Below are 22,062 nucleotides of genomic sequence, written 5' to 3'. Positions count from 1 at the left end.
ATGGACCACATGTGGAGCTTTCAGTTGTCCTCTTCCAGGAGGGTTACTGATAGCATTAAATTCTTCCAGAATAATATGTGAAAACATACTTGGAATACTGCCAATTGGGAAAGCTCACTTGAACCCTGGGTCAGAGATTTCACTGCGGTTGGTAAAAAACATGGTTGACTGTTCACATGACTCAGCATAAGTCTGCAGCTTCTCTGGGGGTCGAGCTGATACCACATGACTCAAAGCCCCCATGAATGAATCACACAGTTATATTATGGGTTTGGTTCAGGGCTCCCAAGTAAGCAAAAATACTCTTGTAAGACAGGGCATTCCAGGGGTTTAGCGATCACCTCTCAGGAGCCAAGAGTAAAGGATAGAGCTATCTTTTGTTAAGGTCATTTTTTTACTACACAGATAGCAAAACCAAAATTCCAAAGCCAATATTACCAAAATGGCTAAGTAACAAGATACCACCATGAATCCTGCTCTGTGCAGGAGAAAACAAAGGGAAGCAAGGGAATATGTGACAGACCTGAAAACTATAAAATTATTAACGGGTACTCATTTGAAAGCCAACCTAAAGACAGCACAAGATATTGGAAGGAATTTCAATTTCCCAATAGCAATCAAGTATAGTTAATCCAAAAATATAGATCAGTATGGGATGCTTAACATTTTCACAGGAGCACATCCTTGGACATCTTAGAGAATTAGATTCAGAAAGCCAGAAATGACCAGAGACACATTGTTATAAAAATACAAAAATACACATTCCATTAAGAGTACAAAAATGAGATCGTATGCTAAAAATCTTTTAACTATTTTCAGTTATTATTTTAGTGCTAGTAGTAATGGTGTTGTTATTCTGAAGTTATTTTTGTAATGCAAGATAAAAAAACAAGTAATTATATGATACACAAATTCTATGAGTAAAGATACCTGTGAGACTTATTCTGTCTGTGGGAGATGAAAAAACAGACACAGATAGAGGAAACTAAATAAATATCCTATAATCACATCTGAATTGAAAACAGTTACTGATTCAGAACCAATGGGCATACATAACATCCAGACCATGGCCTTGATATATACATTCCTACGAAGTGGAAAATGAAAAATATCACACTCCAGACTGAAGCAAGAAAAGGACAAAATACGCCTAGAATATCTGTAATATTTGATAATAAGAGACTATCAAAGACTAATAGAGTGAATATCTGTAATATTTGATAACAAGAGACTATCAAAGACTAATAGAGTTATATTTAAAGTATAATTATCCCTCAGTAGAGATGGGGAATATGTGAAAAATTAGTTCCAGGACCCCATGCACACCAAAATCCCCACATACTCAAATCCATCAATTGGTTCTGTGGAACTGGCTGACTTAAAAAGTCAGCCCTCCACTAAGCAAGTTTTACGTCCCTAAAATACTGTATTCTCCATCTGAGTTTAGATGAAAAAAATCCGTGTATAAGTTTCCCATACCCAAAATACTGTATTTTCCATCTGTGTTTGGATCTGCACTGTTCAAACTCGTGTTCCTTAAAGGTCAACTGTATATTGTTGCTAAATTAAAGACACTACAATGGCCGCAGAGTAGCAAATTGAGCACCAATACATAAAATCTCTGCAAATGATCAAAACACATAAAATATGTTTAAATCTATCAATCCATAAGGATACTAAAACTCTAGTTAATTTGGAGGATGCAAGAGAACCATCTTTTTATTTTCAGAACAAATAACTAAATAAAATAGTTTTTAAAAAATTACCCTGATATTCCTATCCAAACTGCACCACTAGGTAACCATATAAAAATTAAGGTAATGTTTCTCCTTAAAAGTGTATTTCAACAAATAAATGATGAAAGAATGATAGAATTGGAATATCATTATTTGGCTACCTTTATTAAATTAATGGATTGAGTCATTAAGATTCACTGTGTATTCTGACATCACATGAAAGAAGAGATAATCAGACATCATGAGTTAGCTTTGTCCAGAAGAAATGTAATACAGGCACATATATATAATTTTAAATTTTCTAGTAATCTCATTTAAAAAATGTACTAGTCCTCAAAATCCAGTGTATATCCTATATGAATCACATGCTTCAATTTATATATGAGCTCCCATTTCAAGGGTTCAATAACCGCATGTGATAGTAGGTACTATATTGGATGGAGCCATCACGTGCTTCATAATCAAAAAAGTAAAGCACTTAAAAAGAAGCATTACCAAGATAAATTGAACTGTAATCTAACTGAGCTTATATATCAAAATATACAGAAACTATATTTTTTTTAAAAAAGGAACACTAGAGTGGCACCATGCAAATGAAATCACTAACATGCTGACTGTGAGAAACCCCATGGAACAAGTAATATGGTGGCTTTAAGAGACAAATTGAGGCTGGGCACAGTGGCCCATGTCTGTAATGCCAGCACTTTGGGAGGCTGAAGTGGGCAGATCACAAGGTCACGAGTTCAAGACCAGCCTGGCCAACATGGCAAAACCCTGTCTCTACTAACAACACAAAAATTAACTTGGCATGGTGGCACTTTCCTGTAATCCCAGCTACTCGGGAGGCTGAGGCAGGAGAACTGCTTGAACCGGGACCTGGGAGGCAGAGTTTGCAGTGAGCTGAGATTATACCACTGCACTCCAGCCTGGGTTACAGGGCGAGACTCCATCTCTATAAAACGTGAGAGAGAGACAGAGAGAGAGAGAAAAAAAAAACGAAGAGAAGAGAAGAGAGAAAGAGAAATTGCAATTGGAAACATAAGGCATAGAGAGAGAAATAATTACTAAAAATGAGACTTTAAAAACATTACAAACAGGCAAAATTAAAGACTTCTGAAAAAGATGGAACCATACTTACCCTTTCACCTGAAACATTTGAACAAACAAACAATAGTTTTTAAGATGCCAGTCATTAGGAAAAAAAGGGCAGTGATTCTTAAGAGAAGGGAAACATAAGGTAAACTCAACTATTGGAAAAAAAAAGGAAAGATACACAGCTTGCCAATATTAGGAATGGAAGAGGTGACATCAATACAGAGTCTACAGATTTTAAGAGAAGATATGAAAATATCATAAACAACTTATGCCAATAAGTTTGACAAATACTTTGAAAAAAATATTAAACTTCACTCAGGAAGCAATAGCCTATGTAGTCCAATAATCTATTAAAATGAATTTATAGTTAAACATCTTCTCACAAAGAAAACCCCAGGCCTATATGGCTTAACTGAAAAACTTGGCCAAAAATTTATGGAAGAAATAACACGAATTTTACACAAACTCTTCAAGAAAATTGAAGAGTAGGAAATATTATAAAACTCATTCTACAAGGCCAGAATTTTATATCAAAATAAGAAAAAGACATTACAGGAAAACTGTAGATTCATAATCCTCATAAGCATAGATGCAAACATTCTTAACAAAATGGTAGCAATATTTTAAAAAATGGAGCATGAGCAAGTGGAGTTTACTAGGAATTCAAGATTGATTTAACATTTGAAAAAATTAAAGTTAATGTAGTCACCATATTAACAAAGTAAAGTATAACCATATAATCATCTTGATAGACACAGAAGAAGCATTTGTTGAAATTCAACAAAATAGTTATGATTTAAAAAAAAATACAAAGCAAAAAACTTCTCTGAAAACTAGGAACTTCCTCAGCTAGATAAAGAACATCTATGAAAAGCTCCAGCTAAGATTATACTTTATGGTGAAAGATAAAATGCTTCCCCCACCCACGGGAAAATGGCAAAGATATCTGATCATTCCACTTTTATTCAATATTGTAGTGGAGGTTTTATCTACAATTATTCAATATCATAATGGAGGTTTAGAATAAAGAAATAAAATAAAATAAAGAGCATCCATACAGAAAGAAAAACATCAAAGTGTTTTAATAAGGAGATAACATGATTATATATAAAGAAAATCATATGAAGCTAAAAACAGTTACTAGAACTAGTAGTAGGCAAGTTTAGCATTTCAGCAGAATACAAGATAAGGAACAATAATTGATTTTATTTAAATACACTTCAGTGAACGTTCGATCAGAAATTAACAATTTCAAAGGCCATTTACAATAGCATCAAAATATGATGTATTTAAAGTTAATCTAGCTAAAGATGTATTATTTTTCCTTGCTGAGAAACATTCAAAATCTAAAAAAAAAAAAAAAAAAAAAATGTACTTTGTTCATGGATTAGGGGTTCAAAATATTTAAGATTTCAGTTACTCCAAAATTTATCTATAGATTCAACACGTTCTAAATCAAAATTCCAGCAGCTTTCTTTTTGGTAGAAATTGACAAGATGATCCTAACACTCAAATGAAAATGCAAAAGGGTATCAAATAGCCAAAACAACTTTGAAAATAAACATTTGGAGGACTAATATTACCTGACTTTAAAGTTTCTTATAAGTTACAGTTACCAAAACCATGACAAATTTTCTTAAAGATAAAGGACAAATACGTCATTAGAATTTAGAGGGTATAGAAATAGATTTACATATATATGTTTAATCGAGTTTTGGTAAAGGTACAAAGGTAATTCAATAGGAAAAATAAGAATATTATTTTCAATAAAATAGTGTTATAATAATAAAATATCCATAAGTTAAAAAGTGAACTTCGGCCGGGCGCGGTGGCTCAGGTTGTAATCCCAGCACTTTGGGAGGCCGAGACGGGCAGATCACGAGGTCAGGAGATCGAGACCATCCTGGCTAACCCGGTGAAACCCCGTCTCTACTAAAAAAATACAAAAAAACTAGCCAGGCGACGTGGTGGGCGCCTGTAGTCCCAGCTACTCGGGAGGCTGAGGCAGGAGAATGGCATAAACCCAGGAGGTGCAGCTTGCAGTGAGCTGAGATCCGGCCACTGCACTTCAGCCTGGGCAGCAGAGCCAGACTCCATCTCAAAAAAAAAAAAAAAAAAAGTGAACTTCAATCCATATATCACACCATATACAAAAATTAAATCAAGATGGATTATAGGCCTAAATTTAACACCTAAAACCATAAATATTCTAGGAGAACATAGAGGATAAAATCCTTGTGACCTTGGATATGGCAAAGATTTCTTAGATATGACACCAAATGCATGATGCTTAAAAGAAGATATTGATAAATTGAACTTCACCAAAATTAACATCCTTATCTTTTCTAGTAACTTAGTAAGAAAATAAAATAAAAGCCACCACTTTGAAACAATATTTTTGAATCTTATACCTGATAAAGACCTTTTTTCTAGAATAAATTAAAAACTCTCAAAACTTGGTAATAGAAAACAGGCTGGGTGCAGTGGCTCACGCCTGTAATCCCAGCACTTTGGGAGGCCAAGGTGGGTGGGTCACGAGGTCAGGAGATCAAGATCATCCTGGGTAACAAGGTTGAAACCCTATCTCTACTAAAAATACAAAAAATTAGCTGGGCGTGGTGGCCGGTGCCTGTAGTCCCAGCTATTCCGGAGGCTGAGGCAGGAGAATGGCGTGAACCCGGGAGGCGGAGCTTGCAGTGAGCCGAGATCGCACCACTGCACTCCAGCCTGGGTGATAGAACAAGATTCCGTCTCAAACAAAACAAAACAGAACAAAACACAACACTTAGTAATAGCAGACAAATATCTCAAATTATTAAATAGGAAAAAATAACCAGATTCTTCACTAAAGAAGATATGTGCTTGACAGCATAAGCACATGAAATAAGGTTAACATCATTAGTCATTCAGAAAAGGCAAATTAAACTGAAATGCGATACAACAACACACTTATTAGAATTGTTAAAATTGAAAAGACCAACAATATGAAGTACTCACAAGAACAGTGAGAAACTGAAATTCACACATTCTGCTGGTGAGAATGTAAAACGCTACCATCACTTTGAAAACAGTCCAGCAATTCCTTAAAAAGCTAAACATGTGATCCAGCCTTTCTACCCCCAGATATTTATCACAGCAAATGAAAGCATATGCCCATATAAAATCTTATACATGAATGTTCATAGCAGTTATATTTGTAATAGCCAAAGACTGGAAACAATTCAAATGTCCGCCAACACCTAATAATGATGTATTGATAAACAATATGATAAACAAACTAAAGTATATGCATGCAGTGCAAAACTACTCAACAATAAAACAAATAAACTTGATAGATGCAAAAACATCAATGAAAATCAAAATTATCATGCTGAGTGAAAGAAACCAAACAAAAAGAATACACACATACTGTATGATTCCATTTATATAAAATTCTAGAAAATGCAAGCTACTCTATAGTGATGGAAAGATCAGTAGTTGCCAGGAAGTATGGGTAGCAGTGAAGGGTGTGGAGGCAAAGAAATCAAAGAGACATAATGCAAATTTTGGGGCTGTTAGATATATTTATTATCTTGATTGTGGTGGTGCTTTCATAGGTATAATTACATGTAAAAAATCAAATTGCACTCTTCAAATATGTATAGTGGATTATATATCAATTATACCTAAAATAAACTGTTAAAAAATAAGTTACAGGCTAGATATGCACATTTGGGTGATAAAACTGCAAAGACAATTAAGATGATTTCCATAGAAATCAGGATGCTGATTATCCTTAGGAACAGAGAAGAGGCTATTTTTTGGGAAGGGCACATTGAGGGCTTCTGGAGTTGCTGATAAGGTTGTATTTCCTGACATGGTAGTGGCTATTCAGGTGTTATATTTATCTTAATCCATTCAGCTCCATACTTTTTTTAAATATAGTTTGGATATTTCTCCCCACCAAATCTCATGTTGAGAGGTGATACAATGTTGGAGGTAGGGCCTAATGGGACTTGTTTGGGTTATGGGGGCAGATCCCTCTCCCTCATGAATGGCTTAGTACCCTTCCCCTGGCACCACCTTTCCCTTTCTCTCTTGCTCCTTCTTTCTCCATATGACTTTTCTTAATTTCAAAAACTTTTTTCAACTAGAGAATTCAATATTTAAAAACTACATAAAGCACCATTTTCAGAAATATTCATAATAAAATATTTCTTTCTTTGTAATTTCCAAACTGTCTACAAACAATATGACAATAATAAGATTTAATAAACTCACTGAAGGTGAACATCATGAAATACTGAATAACTACCAATTGCTAACTAAAAGTTGGAGCTGTGCTACACTGCCAACTGTATAAAATAACATACGGAAATAGACAAGGTCTAAAAGGAAATATTTTGAGTAAGAATGCTTTTGTCCCAGAATTGATGACTAGTGCTTAAAAGGTAGGAACAATGAAAGATAAATTCCACCCAATCTAAAACTCACTCAGGAAATTTTTCTCAGCTTGTTAATAAGTTTCCCAACAGGTTCTCTGTGTCAGCCCATTTTCAGACTGCTATAAAGAACTTCCTGAGACTGAGTAATTTATAAAGGAAAGAGGTTTAATTGACTCACAGCTCTGCATGCCTGGGGAGGCCTCAGGAAACTTACAATCATGGTGGAAGGGAAAGCAGGCACATCTTACATGGTGGCAGGTAAGAGAGAGAGTGTGTGAAGGAGGAATGTGACAAACATTTATAAAATCATCAGATCTTGTGAGAACTCACTCAGTGTCACAAGAACAGCATGGGGGAAAATCACCCTTATGATCCAATCACCTCCATCCCTTGACACAGGGGATTACAGGGATTACCATTTGAGATGAGATTTGGGTTGGACACAGAGTCAAACCATATAATTCCACCCCTGGTTCCTTTCAGATCTCACATCCTTTTTATATGTGAGTGATTCACACTGCCCTAGAAGAGGTTCTCCATGATGGCTTAGCTCCTGCAGCAGACTTCTGTCTGGACGTCCAGGCATTTCCATACATCCTCTGAAATCTAGGCAGAGGCTCCCAAACCTCAGTTCTTGACTTCTGTGAACCTGTATGCCCAATACCACATGGAAGCCACCAAGGCTTGTGGCTTACACCCTCTGAAGCAACAGTTCAAGCTATACCTTGGCCCCTTCTAGCCACAAGGGAAGCTGGAGTGGCTAGGATGCAGAATACCAAGTCTCCAGGCTGCAGAGAACAGTGGAACCATAGGCCCAGCCCACAAAACCATTTTTCCCTCCTAGGCCTCTGGGCCTATGATGGGAGGGGCTGCCTTAAAGATCTCTGACATGCCCTGGAGACATTTTCCCCAATGTCATGGTGATTAATATATGATTCTGCATTACTTATGCAAATTCTGCAGCTAGCTTGAATTTCTTCCTAGAAATTCGGGTTTTATTTTCTATTTCATTGTCAGGCTGCAAATTTTCCAAACTTTTATGCTGTTCTTCCCTTTTAAAAATGAGTTGTAATCTCAGATCATCCCTCTCAAGTTCAAAGTTTTACAGATCTTTAGGGAAGGGGCAAAATGTCACCAGTCTCTTTGATAAATCATAGCAAGGGTGACCTTTGCTGCAGTTCCCAATAAGTTCCTCATCTCCATCTGAGAACATCATGGCCTGGACTTCATTGTTCACATCACTATCAGCATTTTGGTCCAAACTATTAAACAAATCTCTAGGCAGTTTCGGACTTTCCCACATCTTCCTGTCTTTTTCTGAGCCCTGCAAACTGTTCCAACTTCTGCCTGTTACCCATTTCCAAAGTTGCTTCCACATTTTAAGGTATCTTTATAAGAGTACTCCACTCTCTTGGTACCACTTCATTGTATTAGTCTGTTTTCACAGTTATAAAGAAATACCCAAGACTGGGTAATTTATAAAGGAAAGAGGTTTGACTCACAGGTCAGCATACCTGGGGATGCCTCGGGAAACTTACGATCATGGCAGAAGGGGAAGGAGTCATGTCTTATGTGGCGGCAGGCAAGAGAATGAAAAACCCAGGTGAAACTGCCATTTATAAAACCATCAGATCTCGTGAGAACTCACTCATTATCATGAGAATAGCATGAAGGAAACTACCCCCATAATCCAATTGCCACCCACCCTTGTCACGTGGGGATTATGGGGATTACAATTCAAAATGAGATTTGGGTGGGAATATAAAGCCAAAGTGTATCACTCTGTAACCCCAATCATCACCCTAGCCAGTCCTTGCCTGATGCCTCCCAAAATACTGGAAGGCAGAAAGAGAGGAACTGATGATGAGGATGATGTTGTAAGAGGTATCATCTTCTTTATTAAGAGAATCACCACACCCACCACCATCGCAAAACTAACTAAGAGGAATCTTTGAGAGAAAAAATTATACAGGTTGGAAGTACTTTCAAAATGAAGAGATGGGCTGACTACACCTGATAGACACGTCACTGAGCTGAAATTGGCAGACCTACCCTGGAGTTGCTCTTGGTGCAGCCATAGGGGCACACCAGGGTATAGTGATATCCTTGTCAAGAACTTGACAGGTGTTCCCAGAGTGTTAGGGATGTATATAGAGGTAGAATATGGAACCTATCACTCACCTGAAGATTTCTTAAGATGAGAGGTTTGAGGAAGTAACCCTCTGCCTACGGCTAAAAAAGAACTATAGTATGGGCTCAGAGTAAAATGTCCCTCATGTCCCTTGGAAGGCATGAAAGAGGAACCTACTGTGTTTCATGGTTCCCTATAAAGAAGCACAGTGTTTGAGGAAATGAAGATGACACAGAAGACACCCTTAGATATCCAGGAAAGTATGCCTCCTTTTAGTCCACAGCATAGAGTTGAGGCTGGGATATGGATAATACCTCATCACTGGATTTTCTAATGCCCTTTGCACATAGGCAGATAACTAAGGTCTTGTCAAGAAAATGTAAATCAAAGTGATGTGTGCAATTTCTGCCTCACTTTCTTAAGAGAAAGTTTCTGAGATTAGTCCTTCATTCCATTCTCCTCCCTAATGGCAAAATAGCAGTAACCGTAGAAAGCTTATGTCCTGTATAGAGGCTTACCAATCCATGTGTATAAGTAACTATGGAGCTGTCTTGGAACACATGCTGCACAACTGTGCAAGAAGGAATAACCTTTTGTTTTGTTTGAACTACTGAATTTTGAAAATTCTTAATTATAGCTCTTTTGAGTATGTACTATTTCTAATCCAGACAGCTTGGGCCAAAAATCAGATAGGATAACTGGACTACTGGCAGGATGCTAAGAAGATGTAAATGCCTGCTCAAAATGATACATACTTTGGTATTTCTAGCAAAGTGAGTTCAATTATGAAATCAAACCACTGAGATACACATTTTCTTTTGAATATTCAAATATTATTTTACTTCCAATTGGCAAATCATTATAAAATATCTCAACACTTTACAGCAAACATATACTAAGTGCTAACTTGGTTTGCCCCACAAGGTTATAGAGAATTCCAGGAGGAGAGTAGGGAAGAGAATAAAAATCTCCAGGGAGGATACCAATCATTAAACTGAGATTTTGTGTTTTCACAGCCAAGACATAGCTATGGGGGAATACCACTGAGGAGCATTAAAGAAACATCAGGCTGACTAATAATAAGAATTTCCATCCAAATCCATCTACCAAATCAAGTGAATCTGCAATAAATATAAATCCACATGCAGTAGTGTCTCTCCAGGGAAATCTAACATTTTCCCACCAGACAGGATTGTTCTGCATAGCAACCATTTTATGGGGAAGATGACAGCTTGTCTGTCTTTGCCTACTGAGATCAGATCAGAATGTCAGCTACACTACCAGTCAAGGCTGCTCTTCAGTCTAAAGGAGGTGCCAATTTGCCAAAAGGGAACATTCGCTTACCCGTACGATCGATCGGCAGGACATTAAGAATAAGTACAGCAATACAAATGCAATGAAATATCTTAATACATGTATAGAAAACATTTTAAATTCAAAGTTCAGAAAAAAGCACACAATTTAAAGATGTTCTTTAGTAACAGGATACCCTCAGTAGGATTAGTGATTTCTTCAAGAATAATTTGTTTTATTATTATTTAGATATAGTGAGCAAGAAATGGGGCTATAACTAATTTTCTGAAGCCTTGCAGGTTTGAAATATTCTGTATCTTTAGCCAGGAAGCTCTTTTAGTAAAACATAATAAGAGTAATTATTTCAATGTTTTGAGGATCAGTTGGTATTGAAATGAACATGAATGGTTCATCTGGTCCTTTATATTATTCATACCTACAGAAGATTGTCTCCTTTGTGATTATCTAGAATAACATATTTTAAGTTTTCTAGACTCATATTATAGTGAAGCATTGATATTGTTGTCATATGTTGTGTGTCAACACGCAAATATCTTTTGTTCAATGCCAGTGAATAATATAAAATTGTTTTTTTTTTTTTTTCCAGACAGAGTCTCGCTCTGTTGCCCGGGCTAGATTGCAGTGGCATGATCTCTGCTCACTGCAAGCTCTGCCTCCCGGGGTCCTGCCATTCTCCTGCCTCAGGCTCCTGAGTAGCTGGGACTACAGGTGCCCACAACCATGCCCGGCTAACTTTTTGTATTTTTAGTAGGGATGGGGTTTCACCGTGTTAGCCAGGATGGTCTCGATCTCTTGACCTCATTATCTGCCCACCTCAGCCTCCCAAAGTGCTGGGATTACAGGCGTGAGCCACCTTGCCCAGCCAAAATACAACAATTCATACAAAAAGACTTTGCCTGGAAATCTCCTTCATCCTACTTATACCATGAGCCCAATTAAAGTATTCAATTAGGAGGAAATTAAATTGCATTGATGTGTTTCCTACAACACTGTTACAAAAGTATGGTTCTATGTAGATTCTTAGTTAACCTGCCAGAAGAAGCACACAACCCAACGTGAACTTGAACTAGCATTAGAATTCATTTTTTGTTTTTCTTTTTGAGTTTTTGGCTTGTGTTTGTTTTTCACAACCTTGGTGGTACATTTATCTTATGCAAGAACAAACATCACTCTCCTTCAAATAATAGAAAATATCCCATAATATGCATCTTTCTATATGTAACATTATGAAGAAAAACATTTATATCAAGATATTGGACACATTGTGTACTGAGAACTCATTAATTTTCCCAAACATTTAGTTAGGTTTTTTATTGATTAAGTGAGGATGTGGGCAAAAGGCTAGACCTCAAGCAGGGGCACAGCCAGCAGAGATTACTTATAAGGAAAACTAAATTGTATTCTGGAGAAATTTATCAGAACATGTCAGTGTGCTGTGACACAAAGGTGTCAGCTAATGGAAGCAGTAATATTCACAATGTGATTTTGTATTTCTAAAATTTTTAGTGGTGTTACTAAACAATATAAGGAGCAGAACAACACTTTCTCAAAATTGGAAAGAAAACTTAAGGAGACTATTTGACTGTTAATTATACTATAATATTTTATATGCACTAATATTATCACCAGGTGTATATATCCTCTGCCACCTGATAACATTAAAGCCTTTAGGGTCATCGAATTGTGAATACTAAAAAACAATTGTAGGCAACAGCAGAACAACAAAAGCAAATAGGAACCTCAAAATTGCATGAATTTTGTCCTCACAAAATTTTCCAAATGTAAATGCAACTAAGCATTTTTGTTCTTAATGCTTCATCTCTATAAAGCTTCTAGAAAAACCTTCATACATGACATGGGTTTACATATTTTAAAGTTTTTTTTTCCTTTTTAAACTGAAACAAATTTTGTTCATTTGAAAACACTTAAAAGTGCAAATAAGCAATATATAAATTGTAAACCATCTCAAATCTCATCACTCACTTTGTTCATTAAGATGTATGCTTGAACTCTCAGAAAGAAACCCTTTCATCCACTCCTGGTTTTCTGGACGAATGACTCACCCGTCACAAACCTCTGTCCGTCCTCTATCTAAGTCTTCCTTCACCCAGTCTCTTGGGAGCAGAGTGACTGGCAAACAAGAATAAGTTGGCATGTTTATCTCAATCCTCCTACCTCCAGGTTCTGAGGTCCTTCTGGTAGTGTGAGGGGAGTTGCTGCCCTGGTCCAGTGCGTACATCTACCTAATCTTGGGGTTTAGTTCACAGGGCCAATGACTCTGACACAAGCCACACCCTCCCATTGGGCCATAATCAATACTGAAAGTGATACTAGAGCCACCTCTGTTAATTTTGTTTCTCAGCTTACTCAGAGCCCAGGACTACTTACAGGAATGCCATTTAATTGGCTCCCTAAGAGACCTGAACTCTTATCTACTTTTTATAATAATAGAAATGAGTTTATAAATAACATAAAAACTTATAAACTGGTCGTCACAGGCCAGAGAAGTTTTATAATTAGCCCTGCTCTGTAACCCTAGTTAAATAACAGAAACTCCACAGGCTTCTGACTCTTAATACAGGAGTTGGCAGACTTTTTTTTAATGAAGAGCCAAATAATATACATTTTAGATTTTTTGCACTATTGAGTTTTTGTCACAACTGCTTATCTCTGTCTTTTTAGTGAGAAAACCTCCACAGACAATAGTTAAACCAATGGGTGTGGCTATGAGCCAATAAAATTTAATTTACATAAATAAGTGGCCCACAGATTTTGCCTGCAGAAAGTAAATGGTTTGCCAACCTCTGAATATGAACTGAGAGAATCAAAAGACATGAGCACTAAAGACTCTGCCCAATACAATGTAGCATTCTATTTCAATTCCTGAATAAACTAATTGTTATTCTGTCCCTGGATTTTTCATTTTCCCTTTTACATTATTTTTAGGGAAGTAGCTGAGTGAAATGCGACGTTTGGGGTCTAAAAAATTAAATCATATAGCATATCGGATCCTGCCATTTCAAGAGAAATGAAATAACTTGAGCAATGCTGTAAAGCTGTCCTGTAAATAGTTCTGGGTGTAGCTGAGAAAGTCAAACCCATAAAGTGGTTTGTTGTCTGCTCTGTCTACGGGGTAATTTGGGCCATAGGATGGCTGACATTTCCATGGCAGGGTCAGTAATTTCAGAAATCTCCCTGTTAGTTGGCACTCACTCTTAGCAGATTGGACCTGATAATACTGATGAAACAAGTCAGCTCTCCACTTCCCTGCCTTTATAGATAGGGTATTTAAGTCCAGTGACATCTTCCACTTCATATCCTGTTTTCAGTCTCTGTAGAATAAACCTTTAGCTCACCCTGGTTTAATGTAGGGGCTGAGCCAAAGCAGGAGACATCAAAGAAAAATTGCATGGAACAAACTCAAATAGGGGAAAAATACTTTATTCAAGACTACTGCAATAGGGGAAAGCGAATGAAGCTAATTCCTCTGAAACAGAAGACAGGAGGGCTTTAAAGCACTGGGATGAACTAGTGGGAAAATATTGGAGAACATTAGTATGAAACGTTAATCAATAAAAGGTGTTGAACACATTGTGTTATTCCTGAGTGTGCCAATGTTTTTCTCTATTATGAGGCCATCTGTGTTTGCTAATAGGTACCCATTGAAGTTAGGCTCCTATCTTCCCCACAGGAACTGAGAGAGACAAGTGTTATCTTCCTTCAAAGGGATGATTCCCTGGTCCTTGAGAACAACATTCCTGGTGGTAAAACTAACAAGAGGCAGGGAGAATATTTATATGCATTTCAAAGAGGCTTAAAAAGAATTTGCAATTACAAGTTTTCTGAAGTAAATGTTCTAAGAAAACTGCGGTACTAGAGTTAGAGCTAGAGTTAGAAAGGAGCTTATTTCAAGTTCAGTCAAGTGAGGAGAACATTAAGATTGTCTTGACCAGAGCCAATCAATTAAATTTAAACTTCCATAACCTTGGGAGAGTTATTTAAAAACTTTACTCTACATGTAACCGCCCATGTGTGAGATTTTTATATTGGTTTCTTGTTTATGTAAACAAATAAATCGCGAAACAAATACATTTCTGTTTATTTTTCACAATAGTTCATGGGTTGCAACTATCATTTCCATTTTTGAAAGAAAGAAATGAGAAAGAATAAGGTACATCCCAAGTCTACAGCACTAATAAGTATAAAAAATCAAAATTTTATCCCACATAAATTCCATATCTTCTCTTATCACTGCACCAAGCAAGTTGTTTGTCAAAGAAAAGAAAAATATCCTGGGATTCTTCTAGAACATAAAGAAAAATAACAATCATGATATTATAAAATCAATATTTCCCAGCTCTTCTGAAGATAATTTAAAGCTGTTATAGAAATCAGAGTTCTGTTTTATAGGTGAGTTTCTCAACCATGGCATTATTGACATTTTGAGTCAAATAATTCTTCATTGTGTGGAGGCTGCCCTGGTCCTGTGTATTGTAGAATGTTTCACAGATCCCTGACCTCTACCACCTAGATTCCAGTATCACCCCTGAGTTGGGAACACCAAAAAAAAGTCTCTAGATATTGTCAATGTCTCCTGAGGGTAAGATATCTTCTATTGAGAGCCACTGCTTTATAGGAATGTTCTTCTATAGTATTTTCAGTGATGGAACCCTTCAAACAAAGAAATATTTTACAGAACACAGATATTTAAAAATTAAATGAAATAAAGAGGATGCCCTAGAAAAGAGAGCTCTACTCAATTCATTTTGTTCTTCCCTTCTCTCATCAACCTTCTGAAATACTTATACCAACATGACTCCGTAGAAATGGCTGCTCAAACAGAACTTATATCCTTCTCTTGAGATGTTGCCAGTCATGGTTCTACAATACATTCTGTCTACCCTTCGCCTCATTAAACGTAGGTTTGCCATTAGTACTTTTGGCAGGGTAGGTAAACAGAGCTATTATCAGATTGTTTTTGTTTTTGTTTTTAAAAGCTTATCCAGTCCAGTAAAAGGATTCCAACTGTTCAAGAAAATGGCTGTTATATTCACTTGGGTGAATCAAGTAACTCATTTGCCACAGAGCTGTCTCCAGCGGTGATGCTCCCAGCATGCAATGGATCTGGCTCAGATTTCATTAAGGGCAAGATGGATCCTTGGCTCAGCTAGTTCCAAACTTAATCTGCAGTTTATAAGCATTTTAGATGGAAATCTACCTTTTCTTTGCAGTTATTGTTTGATAATGGCTTTTTCTTTCATTACAATTTAAATATTCTACCATTACCTGTTTTACACGGTGAAAAATCCATAGAGTAAGTGAGTTCCTATAGAGAGAATGTTTCACACTTCACCACTCTTTAGAAATACTGGTATAAATTAAATTTCATGCTGACTGGCTAAATCCAGAAAGGTCAATAGTGTTCGGTATTTGGTTATTTTTGTCCAAAGCTTATTCACGTTACTAGACCCATACTGAATGTTCCTGTTGTAAAAATCATTTATTTCAAAGTACCTCATACAGATGAGAAAGTTAATATTGTGAGTAAAGATAAGACAGTGGTACTGCTTAGCAAAATATGCAGTTTATGGGGTATAATTTGATGTAATGAAATGTCCATGTTGACCCCCCAAAAGAGTTGACACTAAACTGCCATGGTACCTGAAGTCATTAAAAGTTTCTTTCCTGGAAGGGACAATACCTTTAGCCACTAATAATTCAAAGTGAATGAATACACGCATTTTCTATTTTTTCACTTCTCAAATACTTGATAAAATATAACAAAGTTTAAAAAACAGGTGAAATATTAGTTTTGAGAGAAAAGAGACATTAAGTTCCTTCCGAGGTCCTTGAATAAAACTGAAAGAACAGAACCTTTTCTTCTAAATTTAGCAAAATTAAGGGAAGACTTTCATTTATTTTCCTTTATTTTTTGAATGAAAAATTCTTAAAACAATTATCAAGTGGCCCAAGTTTGAGCCACTTTAAGAATTCTCAAATATTATTCTAACAGTGTTATTAAACTAGAATAGGAAGACTGGGTTGAAAGAGTGAAAGAAATAGAGGCTAATGTTCATTGTAATTCATGACTAAAGCACAAAATATAAATTCACTTTGGATAAATTTGATATGATTATTTTTCTGTAGCTACTTCTTTTTCTGAAGGTTTGTTGGTAAGTTTTTGTTATTGTTTTTATCTACTTAAGTCCCAGATTTGAAACCGTCAGTGAAACATCTCCTACTCACAACTCATAAAATCAATTATTCTTTTATTCACAGTAATAAAGCTCACTCCCAGTGAGACCAATTCAGGCATACAATCAAGTCAAAATCTTAATTTTCCTATTAACCTCTACTTCATCTTGCAACTATTAAAAAGTAACTTAGGCTATAATCATGACTCTCACACAACTATAAAATTAACTCATGTCAAAGACTCTGTTTAAGTTATTAAAGAGTGAATCAGAACAATGTCAAAACTGGTTCAAAGAAAAATTCAAAGTCACATATACTGGCAGATAAGAAATGCTAAAATAAACTTACCATAGATGGAAAACTGACATATTACACAGAGGGGGAAGAGACTTGTCCAATGTAATTCCACCAAACAAAATGTATTTGTATGTCTATGAATAAGAATTATTTGCATCCCTATCAGCTAAAGTTGTAAAACAGCTGAAAGATAATGAAAGGCACAAAGACCTATAGAATCAGATAACCTGGAAGAGTGTTCCTGGACAATACCGTATTTTACATGGAAGAAAACTGTTACTCTTTTTGGTTCCTATTAAGTTCTTTCACAATATTTTCCTACACAAACATCTTTTTTCCTTTTCTCAGACAAGCATAATAAAATCTGAAATGAATATTCACCTTTATGTTTTTAAGGAAGGAACTAGTACTTGAGTTAAGCAATTAAATGCTTTGCTGGCAACTGATATGAAAAGGGATTGGATGAGGTGAGAAATAAGGGCTCACTTTTCATCTGGACTTGCTGAAAGAATTTACAGTTTTGTCAATGACTCTTTTCCATTTCTTACTTAGCCACAAAGCAGACACAGTTTTCGTATTTTAAAATGCTGTTTGATAAGTGTTGGCCTCAATGTGCAGTCAAGTATAAGAATTATTGGTGTAAAATATTTATGGAAATCAAGTTCCTGACTTTGTCGCGTAGCTTTGAATCTAGAGGTAACCACATGATCCAGTTCTGTTTAATGAGGTAAAAAGTCAATTACTTTAAGAGAATAATTCTGGAAAAGCTGTTGATTTTCTCCTAAAGGATACCACACATGGTGGGCTTTATTATTTAGTCTTTTTTAAACCTACCTTAAATGCAGATGTAATAGCTAAAGATCTGGTAGCCATCTTGCAACTGTGATGAGACAAGCACAAGGATAAAAACTAACAGTCTAAGCTAAGCGTGACAAAGCAGAAAAATAGAATGAGCAACCCTGATAGCATTGTTCAATAGCTCAGTCAAAGCTCGAAGCAACTGTCAACATACAGATTTTTTTTCTAAAAGCAATTGTTTCTTTAAGCCACATTTATTTTGAATTTACTGTTATCTGCAGCTGAAAGCATCACTCGGTGATACACATTGTTTTCCACAACGCATGGCTTTCTGTACTCATTCCTACATAATAAAATCAAAATCCACAACACAGCAATTGCCACTCATAACATTCTTGAAACTTGGTCTCTCTCTCTCTCTCTCACCATATACACATGGTGAGAAATATGGTTATATATATATATAAGGTGAAAGAGAGAGTATATATATATATATATATGTATGTATGCTTACACACAGAGAAATTATATTGATAAATTAGACTTTAAACATTGTCTTGCAACTTGTTTTTATCTATTTTCTTTATATTCTATAATTCTAAATTCTAAAATGTAACTCTTAATGCCTACTATTCTATTAGATGGATGGATTTTCATGAGATTAGCCAATCGGCTATAAAAGCTTTGTTTCAATTTTTTGTTATCCATATTAGTATAAGGTCAATCTTATATTAAATCTTTAGGAGCATCTGTAAGTCTTATCTTAGAACAAATGTTTAGAAATGTAATTACTAGAAGAAAAAATAGGCAGGATTTTGAACCTATTAATACTTGTTATGAAATTGAGTCTCAAAAAGTTGATGATTCTATAGGAGATTTCCATATCCTCTTCATTCTTAACAATAATGAATAATATAATGTTGTCAAGTTACAATTAAATTATCATTCTATCATATTATTTAAAAAATCTGACATAACAAAAATCCCCATTTATTAAAATTCATTTGAAATCAGTGAATTTGAATATGATTTACATTTTTACAATATCTAATCCTAATGAAATCCAAGAACATTATCTATTTTTGTTATTATTTTCATTCCATAAATCTAAAACATATTTTCTTTTGTTCATTGTTTGGAATTTTGTTATTTTTTCTTATTTCATACTTTAGCCTAAATTCTGTTTTGATATAAGCGTTGCTTTTTTTTTTGAAGAAAAGGCCCGTTTGCCCTCTCACTGTCAACATAGGTATTAATCTGATTATCTTCTCAGATTATAAGTGAGAGGATTGATAGTATAAATTCAAAACCGCCCAGCTACCTGATAGCATTTGAAGTCCATATAGCCTCAGCAGAGTAACTTTTACCAGTATCTGCTCCATGCTTTGCCTGTCCCTTCTCCTACATGCCCCCTCCTATAATGAAACTGTTATCTTGAAAATATCTTTGTTTGACCTCTACTAAAGCATCTGTAGTCCTAAGGGTGTGTCCATACTCCGATGTCTATAACGATCAGGAGTGAAGGATGGCATCTGAGTTATGTTTTTAGAAATGTAAGGGTAAAGTCTAACACCAGAAGTTGAGGTGAAAGTATTTGTTGACTCACTTTGTTCCCTCTAAGTTTTTAAAAGCTTGCTTATCTCAAGGCCCAACCCTCTGTGATCTTTACACATAAGTAGTTTTCTTATAACTTATGTATTATCTTTAACATTATTGATGGAAGTGCTCTCTCAAACAGAACCCTCATGAATATTTAGCATGACTTAACATGATAAAAATTGGCTCTTGTGCTTTGTTTTTGACTTATTAGGACTCACTTTAGGGCATTCCTCTAAGTAAATAGTTCTTTATTAGCATAATAATAGAGCATTTGTATCGATCTCTTTAATTTTTTTAAAAACATTTCTGACTGGATTTGACACCAAAGCAAACATGGCTAGGCAATGCTAGGTATCAGTCATTGTGTATTCCCATCTTTGATCTTCCTCCTTCTATTAACTGTTGAATTTGAATTACCAGCTAACACAGAGCAAACACACGGGCATGATAGTTGGGAAATAATTTAGCTTTTGGCCTTTTCCCCATTCTCTCCTGTAAATCAACATAGTAAAATATCATGGTGATAATTAATTGTCTGTAAACACCTGTACATTGAGTCACCTACTAGAAACTTAATAGAGGAGGGTTTATAAGAAACCACTCACTCCTCTTTGGAGAGATTTCCTTTATGTAAACACAGTATTTGTTGAGTTCTCGGTGGTGTAGGCAACAAACTGAAGTCTAAGACAGATATTTATAATCTATGCTAAAGCAAATTGAAAGGAAGCTGGTATTAGCAAGCTTTATAGATGCTTATTGGCTAATTATTGTTTAAGGTATTTACAGATTGTCACTTACAGGGGTTAGCCGGCTATCCTCCCACATACACTGGGGTACAGGGGCCCTATCTTTCTTTATGATTACATTTCAAAGGGATAGGTCTCAGGTCCTTGAGAAAGACATTCTTGGTTTGAGAAAATTTACATCTCACAGGAACAGAGAAAATATTTACAATTCCTTACAAGTTTTCTATAGTAACTACTCTAAGAAAAGAGGGGGGTCCTATATTAGGAACAAAGACATTTAAGTTTATTCTAGCTGAGGAAAATGTTAAGCCTGTCTTGGTCACCCTATGATTGCTATGGTTCACTCTGGTCTTATTTCTGATGGCAATGGCAATAGAGAAGTTCAAAGGGAAAATATGTCAGTGTTCAGAAACAAAAATGGGAATAAGGCAGAGTTAATATTAATATCCCAAGCTCAGGACCCAAAAATGCATGGATAAAAGTAGGCAAAGATGAAGATTCAGATAACCAGAGGGAAATGACTTATCTGCTAAAAACAGGCATCTCTTTTTACTGATATTAAAAACCTTGCTTCAAGTTGATAGCTCCTTCAGGATTTATCCAGTAATGTGTAAGGTGACTCTAGCCTGTTTCCTTGTAATTACAAACAAATGACTCAACATTTCTGAATGAGTTTATTACAGACATTAATGGTTTGGTTTTATTATATGGAAAATGGCAACAATAATAGTCCCTCCCCTCTAGTCATTTTGTAATTGGCCGCTCAAATACATGAATGCCACCTCTATAGCAAAGACAGTCACTCCAACTAATAAATAATTTATTGAAGACCTACCATGTGCAAGTTACTATGTTGTGCAAGTTGCTGTATTGTTAGGAGCAGAAAGGTTAAAAAGATGTATTAACACTCCTCAAATAACCTACAGTTGTATAGGAGAGATTATACATATTACCAAGGTAGGGTAGTATGCAATATATGCCATAAATATTTCCTCCCTGGAATCAGGGTGGGAGAAGAGAGTCCCTCTGTGTTGACTAGAAAGAAAGTCATGGAGAACATCATATTTAAGCTAGATTTTAAGAAAAAAATTCAAGGACATGAGCAATGGCCAATAATCAGAGAGCTCATGTTATGTTTAGGTAATATCAATTCAAATTTCCTGAACTGTAGCATTGGGTATCATTTTAGTTAGTTCTGGCTGCTATGACAGAATGCCATAGACTAGGTGGCTTAAATGATAGAAATTTATTTCTAACAGTTCTGGTAATTTGGAAATCCAAAGTGAAGGTGTCAGTAGATCTGGAGTCTGATGAGGGCTCTCTTCCTGATTTGCAGATAGCATGTATATATATGCTATCTGCTATATATATACATGGAATCATATATATATATATTTTTGTGTCCTCACCTGGTGGAAAACAAAAAGAGAAGAAGCAAGTGTTCTGTTTCTTCTTATAAGGGACTAATCCCACTATCGGACTATACCATCATGACATAACTACCTCCTGAAAGTCCCATCTCCAAAGACCATCACACTGGGGATGTAGGCTTACAACATATGAATTTTGAAATTCACAAGCATTCAATTCAAAGCAGGTATACATAAAAGGGATGCAGAGGCTAAAACCAGAAAAACAGGTGGAGCAAAAATGTTAAAAGCCTGCCATGTCAAGCTAAGAGGGATTTTGGTTTGTTTGCGTGGCGTGTGTGTGTGTGCACATGCGTC

Source organism: Macaca mulatta, chromosome 13 (genome assembly GCF_049350105.2).
Source record: "Macaca mulatta isolate MMU2019108-1 chromosome 13, T2T-MMU8v2.0, whole genome shotgun sequence".
NCBI classification, from domain to species: domain Eukaryota; kingdom Metazoa; phylum Chordata; class Mammalia; order Primates; family Cercopithecidae; genus Macaca; species Macaca mulatta.
This window is presented reverse-complemented; position numbering follows the sequence as displayed.